The sequence below is a fragment of the Alosa pseudoharengus genome, unplaced genomic scaffold, assembly GCF_046254945.1.
Source record: "Alosa pseudoharengus isolate Yale_2024_CS ecotype anadromous, Long Island Sound unplaced genomic scaffold, YU_APseudo_1.1 YU_APseudo_1.1_scf_17, whole genome shotgun sequence".
Classification (NCBI taxonomy): domain Eukaryota; kingdom Metazoa; phylum Chordata; class Actinopteri; order Clupeiformes; family Clupeidae; genus Alosa; species Alosa pseudoharengus.
The window spans coordinates 12,124,147-12,141,229 of record NW_027468640.1 but is presented as its reverse complement, the minus strand read 5'-3'; positions in this window follow the sequence as shown (position 1 = coordinate 12,141,229).

Sequence of the window (17,083 nt, the reverse complement as noted above, 5' to 3'; positions counted from 1 at the left end):
ATTTATAATTTAAAAAGAAAAAAAATGATTTCAGAATGCAGTCAACATGGGAAAAGACCTTTTTTCAACACACATCCATACATGTAGACTCAGGCTCAATGTTCTCACGGACACTAATGAAGACATCTGAAGAAAATGAAATCAGACTTTCTACACATCACACTAGTGGCACAGCTGCATTAACTTGCAAATACATTTACATCCATTACACTTTTATATAACAGTGAAATCAAAACACGTCTTTCACCTGCGCTGCCATGCATTATTAGAGGTAATAGAAACCGTATAAGGAGACACCTGCCACCAAGGATTTGTATGTATTGGTATCCTAATGAGGTTCTGAGGTGATATGACCTGCCTGTTTGAATTAAATAGCGAGGGGAAAATGACTACATGCCTGCAAAGCACCTTGTTCATTTTATTCTCATTATGCATTCATCAAAGACTGCCCTGTATCCTTATCATTCCTTAAAGGCTATGTGTGACGCAAGGTGTTGCGTCAGATGGAAATTTCCGCACAACTTGCAGCTGCTGCTGTTGCTAGTGCTTCTGCCCTCAAGTAAGCAGCCCTGAAACAGCTCCTCTGTTGACTGGCATCATCATTAATACGTACACATTCCCTCACCGCCACCCTCACCCACCCACATAATCACCCCCCCCCACCCCCACCCCACACACACACACACACACACACACACACACCACCCCCAACCACCCACCCACCCTTCAGTCGAGCTTTGCACATAGTTAGATGATTCAGAGGAGGGACGTGTCTAACTCAAGCAGAGAGAGAGGAAGGAGAGAGACAGAGAATGAGAATGAAAGGGGCGCAGACGCAGTTTCTCGGCCAAGTACACTTGCATATACAAGGAATTTGGTCTCTGCATTTATCCCATCCGTGAGTTAGTGAACACGCAAAGCACACAGTGAGGTGAAGCACACACTAACCCGGAGCAGGGAGCTGCCTTGCTACAGTGGCGCTCGGGGAGCAGTGAGGGGTTAGGTGCCTTGCTCAAGGGCACTTCTGCCGTTGACCCTCCGGTTACAAGCCCGAAGCCCTAACCGCAGCTAAGAGAGGCAGCTTCTTCTCTGAGATGTCTCCCAAAACTAGATGTACCGCAGAGCGGTACAAAATATGACCGCCGCCCAGTCCAGCACATTTTTTCCACAAAAAGAAATCACGCTGAAAGGCCTATATGATTCTAACTGTCTCACTAAATTGCATTATCCACACTCAATTCTCACTGGTATCTGCTAGACAACAAGTACCAAAACATGATTAGTTCATAGATTTCACTAGAGCCCGACCGATAAAGGATTTTGAAGGCTGATACCGATACAAATATTTGTTGATTTAAAAACCCGATATTCCGATATATCGGCCGATATATTTTTTTTTTTTTCAGAAACGCGAAACAAAACATTAACAGATTTCCCTAACATTAGTTATTTGTAGTTATTTATGAGTATTGACTAAAATAATATGATAATGCATTTTAAAAACAAACTTGTTTATTTTTAAATAATATTGTCACAGTGGAACATCGAAATATATTAAAGTTCTGATAAATAAAATGTATAAAAATAGAAACTTAAGATATTAAACTTAGTCTTTTGAACAAAAACACAATAACAACAACAACCAAATCAAAGTTACCAGTATTAAAAGACTTGGTAAGCTTCATAAATATAACTTTGAACTAAGACTTAATTACAAAAAATAATGATGACATTATTACTATCATCATCATTTGTATTATCATTAAACAAGATAAAGGTCACTCCTAAATGTTTGCGTGTGTAATAATTAGTCCCTATTGCCTTATAAGCTACCTTATAATTACAATGTCAGCTTGCTTATCCCTTTACCTGCACTTTTAAAATTATTTCCATCAAGCTACATCAAACCATTTTCAATCATCAGTTGCTGCCTGCCTTCTAAAACCTACTATTTAGTGATCTAAATCCATTATGTAACTTGTTAATGCTGCGGCTGAACGACAGTCTGAAACGCACACTTGGCGTCATTGGATTTCACACACGTTTAAAAGAAAAGCTAACTTTTATGCACAAGCTACGTTTGATACTTTTTCTCTATGTCTAAATGTTCACTCCTCGCACGTCTAACTTACATTTTACAATGCAGGGACTGTAACTACAGATATACTAGTTATAAATACAGCAATCATTACTTTATTAGGCAGAATAAGTTCGTTGTGGTTTCCAAGCTCATTAATGTTAACGTTAGCCGTCTTCCACTGATATTCATGGCATTAGCTAGCTTTTTGGTTAGCTAGTCTATGATGAGCCATAATTTAGCAATGGATAACGTCATACTGCAAATTGTAAAACATACGCTTTCAAAATAACAGGCCGGGGAGAGATGATACGTCTCACTGCTATAACTGTCACGCTATTAAAGAAATACAGTCATATTCAGTCACATTGTCAAAAGTTAAAAGGACAGACTCAACTACACTGTAACAACGTAACTTAATTACTAGCTAATTCCGCTTCACTCGGCTTATTTAACAGCAGCAAAACTGGACATTGTTTTCACGAATTTTGTCATACTTACTTGAGTTAAGAGAACTGATGGGGATGTTCTTTTCAATTGTTATACCAAATCACCATGAACACACTTAACTGATGATCTCACTCGCGCATAACTGGTTCTCTCTGCCAGACTCTGGCTGGATCAGCAGGTTGCAGGATGTGTGGCGCGTTATAAACGAGTGTTGCCAGCAGGGACGATGTAGAGTGCCCTCTGGTGGACAAACTATACAACGCCAACACTCATGACATGGTTGAAGGGTGTTTCGTCCGTTTTTATTTTATTTTTAAAATAGTCATTTATCGGCCATTATAAATGCCGATACCGATAGTTTGGAAAATGCCTAATATAAGCCGATAATATCGGCTCGCCGATAAATCGGTCGGGCTCTAGATTTCACATGTAAAATTCATTTTATACAACCCCACCTCCATCTTGCCTGTTCATAATTCTGAGAAATTCTTGATTGTTTGTGTTATGTTTATGTTATGTGTGTGGGTGTGTGTGTGTGTGAGTGTGTGTGTGTGTGCGTGCTTGTGTGTGTGCCTGCGTATGTGTCTGTGCATGGAAGCGTACATATGTCTAGTGTGAGTATGTGTCATACGTATGATTACTGTGTGTGTGTGTGTGTGTATCTGTTTGTGCACATGTGCGCACATGAAATGGGTTAACATGACCCCTGGAGGCAAATATACGGAAAAAAATGGTCATCCTAGGCCCTACAGTTCTCAAGATATTCACAGAGAACTGTGTCTGGCCTACCCTCCTTTCGGGGGGTCCAGTCCAGCGGGGGGGCTACAGATCAAAACGAAAAATGACGGTTCCATGCTATCCATGTGGGGGTACATGCCCACCAAGTTTTGTGTACCCCGGTCTTTCAGTGTCCCGGGAATCCTTGTTGGTGTACGTCACTAAATGTACACATAAATTGTTTTATTGTAAGGCCCCCCATGAACGAAAGTACACAAAACTTGGCATGCATTCGGAGGGTGTCATAATGATCCTACACTTTCAATTTCGTGCAGTTTTGACCATGTCAGCCAGAGATATTGTGATGAAAACACCTAATTTTTTGCTTTTTAATTTTTTAACTAGGTGGCGCTATACATGAAATAAATGGTAATGGGATGGGTTGACATGGCCCCTTGAGATCAACATACAAAAAAAAGGTGGACCTCCTAGGCCCTACGGTTCTCGAGATATTCACAGAAAACTGTCTCCGGCCACCTACAGGCCAGTTGGTGTATAGTAACATAAATTAATTTATTGTGTGGCCCCCCATGAACGGAATTCCACGAAACTTGGCGTGCATTCAGAGGGTGTCATAATGATCCTACACTTCCAATTTCGTGCAGTTCTGACTAAGTTAGGTCACAGATACCTGCGATTACAACACCTCATTTTTACTTTTTTGTGTTTAACTAGGTGGCGCTATACATGAAATGAGTGGTTATGGAATGGGTTGACATGGCCCCTTGAGATCAACATACAAAAAAAATGGTCCTCCTAAACCTTACGGTTCTCGAGATATTCACAGAAAACTGTGTCTGCCCTACCCTCCTTTCGGGGGGTGCAGTCCAGCGGGGGGGCTACAGATCAAAATGAAAAACGATGGTTCCATGCTATCCGTATGGGGTTACATGCCCACCAAGTTTCGTCTACCCCGGTCTTTCAGTGTCCCGGGAATCATTGACGGAAATTTGGACATGCGAGAAAAAAAAAATAAAAAATCTGACTAAACCTATATGACCGCCGCTTCGCTGCGCGGCGGTCATAATAAGCAAAGAGCCCATCATGGGTGAAGACAAAGCGAGGAGGCAAGCCGGGTAACTGTGGGTAAAATCATCATGAAATTTTAATGCCATCAGTAGGGTTGGGCACCGAAACACGGTTCTAATATGGCACCGGTGCCGACGCAAACGGTAGTAACTGCATCGAATAACAACTTGGATTTCGGTGCCTCATTTCGGTGCTTAAATAGCGTTTTTGTTTTTTTAAATGATACGAGGCATCACTGCATGTCATGCGCCATCTTTAACGTCTTGCTCTGATAGCAACACATCCAGATACAGTTAGCTAACATATGATAAACACTGGATGTATAAACCAGAGGGGTGCACCACATAGGCGAGTGGACAGTGTTTGACAGCTTGCGTGAGCCGAAGTAGCTTACTTTAAAACGATATCGCGAGCTCCTGTCAAAATCTAGCAGTGGGCCTAACTACACACAAGCAAAAGGCTATGAAACAACATCAACAGTAGGCTAGCCTACACGTTACACAATATCCTTGCTAATGCGCTAACTAACATTTATTTGAAATGTTATCAGCAAAGTTGTAAGGTGAAAACTTTATTTCACAGTGTGTTAAACAACATAATGGCAGGATATTAATCTTTCGTGTGCATGAGGCCCATATAGCATCACAATAAATATGAAGATCATGTTAAAAGTTAGCTGGCAAAACCATAAATATGTAGGTTACATACCTGATGTCACTGAGCTGTCAAAGAGGCTACGAAACCATCTCCGTACGTTATCGCTAATTAAACTCAGCTGACTGGTGTTAGCGCATAGCCATAGTTGCTGTTAAAATGCCTACTAGGCTAGCACTGGGAATCTAAACACTTCAACACCGACATGTAGCCTAACATGTTCAAAACTACTGCGTGGGTTAAGACATGCATTTGGGAACACACTGAATTAACTGGAAAGTCCCTGTTAGATTAGCTTGCTTGCAAATGCCATTGTCCATGACCTGGCAGTTTTATGGCAAGCGGTTTTAACATACCTTATGACAAACCGCCTACACTGGGTAAACTTGAAAGCAGAGCTTACCATTGTGTGTGCATGCATGGCAAGCTGTTTCAACATTTAAATGTATTATTCGTAGGAGCAATGAGATATTGATAGTAATGTAACGTCGGCGCAAAAAGACAGTGTTCGCGTTCTCCCGCGCAGGGGATCCTGGGATACGAGAGCGAACATTTGGGGGGTTTATGTCGTTATTCTCCTTAGTTTTGTGTGTAATGTTAGCGTCTTTATTGTAACATGTTTCCCTTTTAGTTCTCCCTCGTGTGTGATCCTTTTTGTGTGGGAGGCTGCGTCCTCCCCTGTATGTGTAGTGTGTGTGCGTGCTTGACCTGCCCTGTTTGCATTGTGTTCTGTGTCTATCTGTGTCCTGGCTCTCGTTCCCAGTGAATAAACCTTTTGATTGGACAACTGTGTGGTTCGCTATCAAATCGTTACATTGGTGTCAGAAGCGACTTTCGGACATGGCCTCCGCTCAGCGAGAGAAGCTGGGAGCGGGAGACCTCTCCGCTGGGTGGAGGCCCACGCAAGAGAGAGCCCTTGTAAGGGCTGCTAAAGAGCTTGAGGCCTTCTATCGTTACCGCCGCCGGAGGAGAGGAGCTATCGCCGAGACCTGCCTGCTGCCATAGGAGGAGATCTGGCCAGATGAAGTGGTCGCGGAGAAGATGACGCTGGCCTGGGCGCTGACTCCACGGCGAGCCGCGACGCGTGTGCAGAGCCGAGGGAGTGCGGCGAGGAAGAGGTTCCTAGACGATGGACGGTTGGCGGAGCCGCTGAGGGCAGCGAACTCACGACGGTGGGGCAGGTTTGACGGAAATGCCGTCTGAACTTTTAAAAAAAAACTTTTGGGTGCGTGTGAGAGGCACCGTGCTGTGTGGGCGCCCGTTCTAGTTGGCCTGTTGGCCGGCGCCTTTTGAAAAAGTTTGTGTGTGGAGTTCGATAACACGACCATCTCGGGGGTCGTGCCTTCGCCGAGGCCGCGAAGGAGTGGAACGGGCCGGGAACAGAGCAGTACGGCTCTGCGAGATGGCAACACGAGGAGGGACGCCGAAGACGGTAGCTGCAGCGGGAGAGCTCAGCGCGGTCCGGTTGCTGTGGAGTCGGTGCCTGTCTGTCCTGGTCGGCGACTCGACGGAGCGGAGTGGCGTTGGCGCAGCTTCATCTGGCCCCCCTCGAACCCCGGTGCTTGGTACAGTGTCGACGGTTGTAAGGCCACCTAGGGCCCCGTCTGGAGAGGAGGAGTGCCGCGGTGTCACGCCGCGGAAAGTGCAGCCTGAGGGCGGCTGCTGAGAGGGAGCTGGTGACGAGCGGGTCGGCCACGTGGCTGCTAGCACGCCCGTACTGGATTGCTAGCAGCGTGGCGCCCCGTTGAGTGAGCTCCTGCGGCGCGTGCACCCCACGTGAGTTGGCGGTACTGTCGCACTGAACTGAGTGGCGGGCGACGCGCGCCGACGTTAGCATGTGGCTACCTCGTGGGCATTGCCGAGGACGGCAATGGCTTGTTGGGGGAGCTGTGTAACGTCGGCGCAAAAAGACAGTGTTCGCGTTCTCCCGCGCAGGGGATCCTGGGATACGAGAGCGAACATTTGGGGGGTTTATGTCGTTATTCTCCTTAGTTTTGTGTGTAATGTTAGCGTCTTTATTGTAACATGTTTCCCTTTTAGTTCTCCCTCGTGTGTGATCCTTTTTGTGTGGGAGGCTGCGTCCTCCCCTGTATGTGTAGTGTGTGTGCGTGCTTGACCTGCCCTGTTTGCATTGTGTTCTGTGTCTATCTGTGTCCCGGCTCTCGTTCCCAGTGAATAAACCTTTTGATTGGACAACTGTGTGGTTCGCTATCAAATCGTTACAGTAAATTGAATATAACAGTTCAATTTCATGTTCAAATTTGTATTATCAATAAAAAAAAAAACAATTCATGCTTTAGACCATTTTAATTTAAAACATTTTAAAAACAAAGTACCGGTTCAGGCACCGTTTCGGCACCGGCACCGTTTTAAAAGGATCAATTTAGCACCGGTATCGGATAAAACCCAAACGATACCCAACCCTAGCCATCAGACAAGATAACAGCACTTTAACATTGATCTGTTGGAGAGATAATAGAATGTAGATAGATAGATAGATAAATAGATAGATAGATACTTTATTTATCCCCAAGGGGAAATTCAAAATGTCTTTTTACTTATTTTTCTTTCTTTCTTTTTCCTTTTCAAAGTAATAGTTATCTGGGATGTCATCATAAGGCTGTGATGTCAGAAGTCAGTGATGAGATTTCAAGAGCAAAAACATTTGTGCTGACATTGGTAGCCAGTGCTATACATATTTTCTGTAGACATTTTGTTTTATGTTTCTAAGAGAGACAATGAATTATTAAAACAGAATACTAATATCATCTGAGGTAGTGTTCAGTAAAACTTCAATTACTTGGCAGGATGAGCAGAGCTTTTGAACTGTTCTGTTACCATTTTAGCTTCGCTTTTGTCAGCTTACAAGGTGTGTATTCACACACACACACACACACATACACACACAATTGCATACTCTGTTTAATTTATGGATTTCACTCGACATGAAATACTGTGTAATTGAATTGGCTGGACAGATTCAATCAACAGTGATCCAGACTGATAAAGATGGCTGTCACCTCCAACCACCCAAACCATAGTTCATGCGTTAAATTGCATCAACTCAGATGACGCTCCCAACCTATCCCACCTTTTGGAGAATTTGGTTCCTCTTGTGGTGCCAATTAGTGCCCCCACTGAGTTATTTGGTTCCCCTGCAGCATTATTCAGTTCTCCTGCAGCATTGTTTGGTTCTTCTCCCATGTTATTCAGTTCTCCTGCAGCATTGTTTGGTTCTTCTCCCATGTTATTCAGTTCTCCTGCAGCATTGTTTGGTTCTTCTCCCATGTTATTCAGTTCTCCTGCAGCATTGTTTGGTTCTTGTCCTATGTTATTCAGTTCTCCTGCAGCATTGTTTGGTTCTTGTCCTATGTTATTCAGTTCTCCTGCAGCATTATTGGGTTCTTGTCCTATGTTATTCAGCTCTCCTGCAGCATTATTCGGTTCTCCTCCTGTGATATTTGGTTCTTCTGTAGTGTTATTTTGGTTCACCTCCTTAAGATGCTATTTATGGCCCAGACTTAAGGGCTTAAGCTCCTATATATAACATTGATATGGCCTAAATATGGCACATTCCAAATGCCACACGGGACCCAACACGTCGGCATAGCTGATGCTTTTATCCAAAGTGACTTACAGATACCAAGTCCAGGGGCCAGTCTCCCTCGAGCAACTTGGAGTTAAGTGCCTTGCTCAAGGGCACGGCAGGGGCAGTTAAGTGCCTTGCTCAAGGGCACGGCCGGGGCAGGGGCACAGCAGGGCAGGGGCACGGCAGGGCAGGGGCATGACAGGGGCAGTCGGGAATCAAACCCATGTGGCTACTGCATGCTAGCACTACACTACCACCTACCTCAGATACCACCCTGATATGACAGAGATCAGATACCACCCTGATATGACAGAGATCAGATACCACCCTGATATGAGAGATCAGATACCACCCTGATATGACAGAGATCAGATACCACCCTGATATGAGAGATCAGACAGAGATCAGAGAGGTTTATACACAGCATGGGTCATGCTCCGTGATGTCACAGGCATGGATCATGGCATGGGATCATTCTCCGCGATGGATCGGATATGGCACAGATCTGGACCGCATCCAGTGTACGTAGACTCAACCTGTCCAGTGCAGAGGAGCTGATGGGCAGTAAAATACAGGCCACTGTACAGACTACTACAGTAAGCATCGGACAATCATTTATTGTCTATGGAGTGTGTGTTTGTGTGTGTGTATGGGGGGGGGGGGGGGTAAGTGATTAGAAGCAGGGCTAGCATGCAGTAGCCTGAAGTGTGTGTGTGTGTGTGTGTTGGGGGGGGGGGGGGCAGTGATTAAGAAACTGGGCTAGCATGCAGTAGCCTGAAAATGTTGTGTGTTCAATTCCTGGCGTCCATTGTGCCCTTGTGCAAGACACTTAACCCTGAGTTGCTCCAAGGACAATGGCCCTTGTAATATAATTGTAATATAATTGACATATAAGTCGTTTTGTATAAAAGCGTCTGCTAAAATGAATGTAAAATGTAAATGTAATATATTTATCTATATGTTTCAATGTGTGTAACTCTGCATCTTGACCTGACTTTCCCTCTTTGGGATAATAAAGTTGACTTTAACAACTTTTTATCTTTATCTTAATCCTTATATTTTTCTTAATTTATTTGGCTGAGGCTTTTATCCAAAGGGACTTATAGATGTCGATTAATTGCAGGGCCAGAGCAACTCGATGTTAAGTGGCTTGCTCAAAGCCACAACGGCGGCAGCTGAGAATGTCAGGGTACTGCATGCAAACCTGACTAATTAGCCACTACACTACTACCTCCCACATTTTAAAGTCACCAATTATCTTGATGTCAAAAGCACAGGCTTTCAATGTGACAATGATCTACAGAAAGGGGACTTCAATGCTCCCAGCCATTTGCAATTCAACAATGCAATGGTGAACAGGGCCGTTAAAGAAGCCCTATGCAACAGTTTTCGCAAAAATGACCTTAATTATGCAGTTAAGAGTCGTTCTGAGAGTCGTTCTGAGAGTCGTTCTTTCTGGGTCGTTTGGTGGGTGCTTCGTCTCCCCCTATCGCTTCTCCGCGGAAAAACCGAATATGCAACTTTCTGGACCCGGTCCGGGTAAATTCGGATGTGACTCAGCGCAAGTATCCAAACGCCCCTCGGAAATGTAGTCAGATTGTAGTTTCGAAGAAGACTGCAAAACGGACACCGACTTGGCTTTGTTGCTGTTGAAATTGTAAGTAGCCTACCCTTGGGTGAACTTGTAATGTGGTTTGATAGTCTCATGAACAATGTGTTTGCTCGACCGTTTTATTGTGAGCACGGTATGTGTTTAGCTTGGTTTCTTGATGGCTAGCTCGCTAGCTAGTGGGGGTTTAGCGTAGCAGTCACTTGCTACCAAAGCTGCAGGGGGTGCTGTGTCGTGAAAAATGTGATCCCAAATCCGGCGAAAAAACCCAGAAACAGCGAAGGAATAACCAGACTTGCATAGGGCTTCTTTAAATCAGCCATCAACGATCAGTCTTTTATACTTAAAGGGATATTCGACCATTTGGGGAATTATGTTCATTTTTCACCTCCCCTCGAGTTAAACAATTGATTTTTACCTTTCTCCAGTTCATCCAGCCATTCTCTGAGTCTGACGATACCACTTTTAGCTCCAGCCTAGCATAGATCATTGAATCGGATTAGACCATTAGCATCTCGCCCGCTAGCATCAAGCTTAGAGGTTACTAAGATTTCCGGTAATTTCCCTATTTAAAACTTGTCTCTTCTCAAGTTAGAAAGTGTAATAAGACTAAGGAAAATGAAACGCGCCAATTTTCTAGGCTGATTTGTCATGGAACTATACTCTCATTCAGGCGTAATAATCCAGTCACTAACCAATTCCTCTGCTGCAGCTCAAATTTGTTGCTGGAAGTGGATTTACGGGGACTATTTTCAAGTGCATTGTGTTGCTGCGCCCATGGTACGTTCGCAACATTCCTTGATTATTATGAAGGAATGAGAGTATAGTTCCAATTTCAAATCAGCCTAGAAAATTGCCACATTTCATTTTGCATTAGTCTTATTACACTTTCTAACTTCAGACGTTTTAAATAGGAAAATTACCGGAAATCTCACTTTTAAGCATGATGCTAGCGGGCGAGATGCTAATGGTCTAATCCGATTCACTGATCTATGCTAGGCTGAAGCTAAAAGTGGTATCGCCAGACTCAGAGAATGGCTGGATGAATTGGAGAAAGGTCAAAATCAATTGTTTAACTCGAGGGGAGGTAGCCTAGAAATCTAGATGCACCCTAGCGGCAGCAAATCTAATTTGCTGCCTGAGCTAGTCTAGCAACTCTCCGTTGGCTTGCGAGCTGGAAAATTTTAATTTCGATAGGGCCAATAACTTTGTGTATAGAGACGATAGGTGGGCTTAACATAATGATTGATGGCAGAGCTGCAACGGTTTGGCTTGAATTCCCTGCTACTTGAAAACAAAGAAGATGGATGTTGCTGTTGGCAAACACGAGTCAGGCTGGCAAAAGTTTGAACTAGCCAACTAGCTCCGCTGGTGGGAAAACGCATGGGACTCATGAGTTGTAGCGTTGTCCTATTGTGTGCAGAGGGAATTTGAAAGACAACCAATTAAACCGCCCCTCGGACTGAACACTGCCAACGGTGAGTGCCTAGTCCCTACAAAAAGCCTCGAGAGGGCATAAGTTATGCTGATTATAGAACAGCTAAGGGAGTTGTTAGACACAACTAATCAGTGTTACCTACGGACTCGAGTGGCTAATTGATTTTCTAAAATGGTTACTACATACACTACCGGTCAAAAGTTTGGGGTCACTTAGAAATTTCCATTTCACTACATTATACTGTAGACAGAATACCAGCTGAGATCAGTTGCATTGTTTTTTTTAATCAGAATGGCTGATCTTTAATGCAATATCTTCATTGCCCAATATCAGCAACCATTCATCAAATGTAACAAAGGCACATTCAGTTTACTAATCTGATATCATTTCAAAAGGCTAACTGAAAAAAACATTTGAGAACCCTTTTGCAATTATGTAAGCACATAATGTAATCTGAAAACGGATGCCCTTATTGGCAAGATTTCATAAAAATAAAGGAACAGCAGCGGAACAACATGATAACGATAGCAACTCTAACTTTTGTAGGCTATCAAGTTGTGGTAGCGCATATTGTAGAACAAAATGTGATTTGTGTTGGATTTTACAAAAGCATCGAATGCGATTCAGCCAAATCATAATCAAGGACAGGAACTACTGACTTTCACAACTTTTTATTCTTTATCTTTTGCTTTATTTATTTGGCTAAGTCTTTTATCCAAAGGGACTTACAGATGTCGATTAATTACAGGGACAGAGCAACTCGCTTCCTCAAAGCCACAACGGAGGTAGCTGGGAATTTCAGGGCACTGCATGCAAACTTGTCATCAACTGCAGTGGTGGAACAACCAAGCAAGCAACCTATAAAAGAAAGCAGAGGCCTTGCAACTTTCAACTTTAATAACTGTAAATTGCACACATAACACTTCAGAGCAACCTTCACAAAGTTCTTACCCTGATTTACTTCTTACACAGAGATTTTGAAAAAAAAAAAAAAAAGAAAAACCATTACGTTTTCAGAGAATATAGACAGTGCACACCAGTGACGAGGGGTTCTATCAAGTACAGACAAATGCTTGAAGGAGGCATCCATTTTACCGTCAGAGTAGCGAGAGTACAGAAACACTGATAATGATTTAATGATGAAATGAACAGAAATGTGAAAACTTCCCTCAATCACTCACTCACTCAAGTTGGCATGCTTAAAGAGAGGTAGAGAGAGATAGAGAGATAGAAGGAGAGGGGGGGTAAATTGAAGTTAAGACTGACGGGTGTTTGCATTTCTGAAGGAGCGGCCTTGAATATCTTTACTCGACAGACACTTGCAGAAAGAACAGCAACAGGATATTCAATTTTTCAAAGAAGGAATAAAAAATGTGCAAAGTTGGTTTCATCGGCCAAGTTACTACAGTTTTAGTTTTCACTCTACAAAAAGGGTCAGCAAATCCTTTATATTGATAAGCCACGTCACCCATTCTCTTTTGTAATGCTGACTGCCACCCAAGGTATATTTATATAAAATACTATAAATAATTATCAATATACATTTATAGTTTATATGAATTTCAAAATATGAAAAAGAAACCTATGACAACCATCACTTTCTATGTGTGTGTGTGTGTGGAGGTTCAATCAAATTCTATGATTGCCACTGATGTGAATGATCTCACAAATCACACAAATTTAAATAATCGCAATAGTATCGAAACAATAATGTTTGTATCGTGACAACAGGAGTTGTGGATGTGTCCCCACCAAAGCTGAGACCAAACCTACGCCCTTGGTCATGGGGACTGACACACAAGGTGACAATGATATACAGTACATCTACACCAAGGGGGCAAATTGAACAGTGCATGTCATTAAACTATTTAAAGCAACGATAGAAATGTACTGTAATGTCACCGGAATCATCATAAGTGCATTACCTTAAATACCAGTGACCATTAGAGTCCGAGACAGATTGATGTTGCCTGGCGGATAGACAGGGAGAAGGCACTGCTGCAGTCTCTCCATGTGCAGCAGCTTACACCACAATAAAACAACCTCTGCGTTTAGGCTCCCATAAAGGTTCCACATTTCTTCAGCTCTTTTGCACATTCCAAATGTCACACTGGTCCCAAGTGAGCCATTAGAACCGGCTGTTAGCGGCGTGATGAATGTAGAACCCTCCATCGCTATAGATGAGCGTACGTATCATTTAAAGACTTATGAGCCTTGTTAAAACATAATCACCCCAATACCTGTGGCCATTATTTTATATAATCCATGAATTTATAATCCATTTACATTCCATACCTGCTATGAGATCACATCGTAAAAGGTGTGTAGCCACAATGGGACGATTTTCTCAATGTTTAGTCCTTGGCATTGGCAAAGTCACTGATATCTAACACTGACATTTACACATTTAGGTAGGCTTTTTTCACTTATGTACACGCCTTTCCTAAATATCAGCAGGTCCATTAATCTCTGGTGCCATTTGAGATGAGCAGAAAATAGACACCTATTCTGTTTACTTCAAAGACTTCACCCTCAAAACCAATTTAATAAGGTCTTGATTCAAGTCAATTAAGATTAATTAGAAAACAAAATGGATTCTACTGTCTCTTAGGCTCATGTGGTAGACAGGTGCATTTTGGGTAAGACAGTGAGTAATGTGTGGCAGTGACAAGTATGTTAATCCACATTCTACTTTCTGCCTCTGTGCTTTCACGTACACAGCAGCACGTACGTTACTGAATCCGAAGCTGAGGTCTCTAAGACCTCAGATACCCCTCGGGTGCAAAGTGCATTTCAAACGACTCATTGTCAGCTCACTGTTTTGTTTTGATCACAAGGTTCAAACATTTAAATGTGTGTTTGAATATGTGAACTTGTGTAAAGGTATCAGATTGGTGATCCAGTGAGATCAGTTCAATGAGCAGACACATGCACACAGGGACACACACATACAGTACACGCACGCACGCACACACAAATACACACATATACACAGACACACACACACACACATATGTGTAATTACAGTCACAGTCCACTTGTAAAAGAAAACACACACACACACTATTGCTAACTCATTTTCCTTATTTGCTCACTCTCTCTGTGTGTGTGTGTGTGTGTGTTTTCAAACTCCAGAGATTTGGTAGTGAGGAGGTGTCATGTATAAAGAATGGCAGCCAGACACAATAATCAGACTATCCACATCTCAGAGTAGTATAGCAATCCTCTAAGAGAGAGAGTGAGTGAACGAGCAAGTGTGTGTGTGTGTGTGTGTGTGTGTGTGTGCCTGAGTGAGTGAGAGAATGAGTGTGAGAGCAAGTGTGTGTGTGTGTGTGTGTCTGAGTGAGTGAGAGAATGAGTGTGAGAGCAAGTGAGCGATGACCGCTAGCATCTGGTCACTATCGTGATTAGCGCTCTGATGGGGCCATAATGTCATCCGGTCACTAATGGTATACGCTAACTGGGGGAAATAGATGATCGATGCAGGCAGAGGAGTCAAGATAGTGTCAAGGCTACCAAACAGGGCAAAGAGTCAGATAGCACAGACTGATGTACTGTGTGTGTGTGTGGTGTGTGTGTGTGTGTGTGTGTGTGTGTGTGTGTCTGTACAGAACTACAGTGATACTGTCAGGTTAGATTGACAGTATATGAGTGTGTTTGTAGTTGTGTTCAGGCAGCTACTGTATGGAGATAGTGTCATGTAAGATTGACTGTCCGTGTGTGTGTGTGTGTGTGTGTGTGTGTGTGTGTGTGTGTACACACCATCTGTTTGTTTAGACAAGGCTCAGGAGAGGCTGCCAAGACCACTGACAGTCTTGTTAGCAGGATAAGATGACAGATAAGGAAGAATCAGGACGTGTGTGTGTGTGCGTGGGTGTTTTGTAACATAGTCAGATGTTGGTTCAAGTTGGACTGTATTCTGAATACAACCAATTTAAATTGTAACTGTATCTAAATACAGTTAGTCATACTCATTTTGTGTAAATATGTAATTCTGTTACATGAATTCCATAACTTCCCAACTCTGTGTGTGTGTGTGTGTGTGTGTGTGTTCTTGTATGTGCTCAAATACAAGGGTGCAGTCACCTCAGCCTGGGCAAAAGGTGAAATAAGACTGTACTGATGGAATGTGTGTGTACGTGTGTGCATGTATATATGTGTGTGTGTGTGTTTGTGTGTGTGTGTGTGTGCATGTATGCGTGTGTGTGTGTGTGTGTGTGTGTGTGTGTGTGTGCATGTGTCTGTGTATGTATGTTTGTGTGTGTGTGTGTGTGCATGTGTCTGTGTGTGTGTGTGTGTGCATGTGTCTCTGTGTGTGTGTGTGTGTGTGTGTGCATGTGTCTGTGTGTGTGTGTGTGTGTGTGTGCATGTGTCTCTGTGTGTGTGTTTGTGTGTGTGTGTGTTTCTATCTGTCTGATTCCTGTACTCCTTGAAATGTTCTGGCACATGAAGCAGTGAGACAAGCAGAGAGATCTCATAGGCCCATCTACAGTCTCTGGGGACCTGTGCTACTCCACACACACTAGGGTTTGGGCTTGTTTGTTTGTTTTGCATACTTTTTGTTTACCAAGGTTAACTGAGGGGAGCATATCCCAAAATGACCCTCTCAGACACATATACACAGACACAGGTACAGACTATCTTTCACACACACACACACTCACACTCACACACAAATACTATAATAAATGAATAATCACAAAAAGACTCGAAACAGATCCAGAAGACAGATCTCTCTCTCTCTCTCTCTCTCTCTCTCGCTCTCTCTCTCTCTCTCTCTCTCTCTCTCTCTCTATCCCTCTTTCTATTTCTTTCTCTCTCTTTCTGTTGATTATAGTGTCTGACAGACAGACAAGCGGTGCATTAAAGCTCGTTTGAATCACACATTCATGAGACAGCTTGCACTGTTGTGTGAGTGTAAGCCTAAAAAAATACCCACAGAGTCCACAAATATTTGATGACGCCAGGCCCAACGCAGCACTGTAATGGCCCAGAACATCTGCGGTTGGCCGGTGAGGAGGAAGCGTGTGTGTGTCTGTGTGTGTGTGCACGCATTTAAGTGTGAGTGTGCATTTGTGTGTGTGTGTGTGTGAGGAACCGTGGGGATGATATGTCAGTAAAATAATAAACATGTCAGCGAGTGATAAACATCAGCCTGCATTACTGCCTGGCTCCGACTCGTAATGATAAAACAAATTAAACACATGAAAAATGTGTTGGAGGGAGGGAGGGAGATGTGTTGGCTGCATACAGTGGGATCTCTTGCCATGTATGGTGTCACTCCCCGATGTGAGTCGCTACCGGATGTGAGTTGTGCATGCTCAGATTTAAAGGTTTACGGCATAACGCCAAGGGATCCACTGCAAGCAAGGTGGGCACATCTGTTTCAAAAACGTTTTAGTTATCTATGATTGTTTGATTGCTAACGTTAGCTCAACACACCATTCAAGTGAGAGCCTT